Source organism: Octopus bimaculoides, chromosome 20 (genome assembly GCF_001194135.2).
Source record: "Octopus bimaculoides isolate UCB-OBI-ISO-001 chromosome 20, ASM119413v2, whole genome shotgun sequence".
NCBI classification, from domain to species: domain Eukaryota; kingdom Metazoa; phylum Mollusca; class Cephalopoda; order Octopoda; family Octopodidae; genus Octopus; species Octopus bimaculoides.
In genome coordinates this window covers 1714360-1715504 of record NC_069000.1, presented here as the reverse complement: position 1 = coordinate 1715504, position 1145 = coordinate 1714360, and positions in this window count along the sequence as shown.

The window sequence follows — 1145 nt, the reverse complement described above, 5'->3', positions numbered from 1 at the left end:
TATAGGCGGTGCCCCAGGACGAGACGAGATTATATGAGTGAGGCAAGCAAAAGAATAAAAGAACGCGAGGACGTGGTACATGTAAAGTATTAGCAGACGCTCAGGGAAGGAAAGAAAGGTGGTTTTACGTTTCGAGCATGGCTCTTCGTCAGAAACAGGAGACGGAGGGAAGCCCAAGAGAAAAGGATGGCGGAGGGGAAAAATCGCCAATGATTCACATGTGGTTACATTTTGAAATATATATGTGTGTGTGTGTCTATGTATGTATATATGTATATATTTATATATATGTGTGTATATATTTATATGGATATATTTATATGTATGTTTTTTCTTTATAGATAGATAGATAGATAGATAGATAGATAGATAGATAGATAGATATGTAATGAGAAATAGGCGGAAGATAGGAAAATGTTTATTGATCACTACAATTGTTTCGGCCCTTCTAGCATCGATCCCTCACGAGTGGGATACTGTACAAGTGGTTTAGGAGTATCGGCCGATGCTTTTCAGGTAGCATCCAACCATCCATCCTCAATAATGAGGGGATTAGAGAGGAATGTTTCAACATGCATATCTAGGTTATCTGTTGATAAAGAAATATTTGATTCACATGCATCATGTTACAATGCTGCTTTAGCTCGGGCTGGCTACCGAGAGAAAGTTCAATACATACAAGACACAGGCATAAACTCTGCGAATTCTTGCACTAATAAATACACATTACATACCAACGCAACGATACAGTAAGCGAACAGACACAGGTCGAAAATACAGGTCAAAAAAATTGCTCGATGCAATTAACTACAAACCAAAATTCATAGACACACGACACAATAAGTCTCTGCTGCTCATAACACAATAAATTGTCCCAAGTCTATACAACACACCAGAACAAATAAGCCAAACAACAAATATAGGAATCATGATATCCTCTGGCACGGCCCAGTCCACGGTTAACATGTTTCAACGAAGAAGATCGCTACGGAATTTTTGGCCGCTGTTAGACAAATGTTTTCCAAAATCAAATCGATACCTTTCGATTTGATTAATAAACACACAGTGAAGGTATTGTACGCAAACTCTATTAATTTAGAACACACACACACTGTTACTCCTTACCTATATATATATATATATAT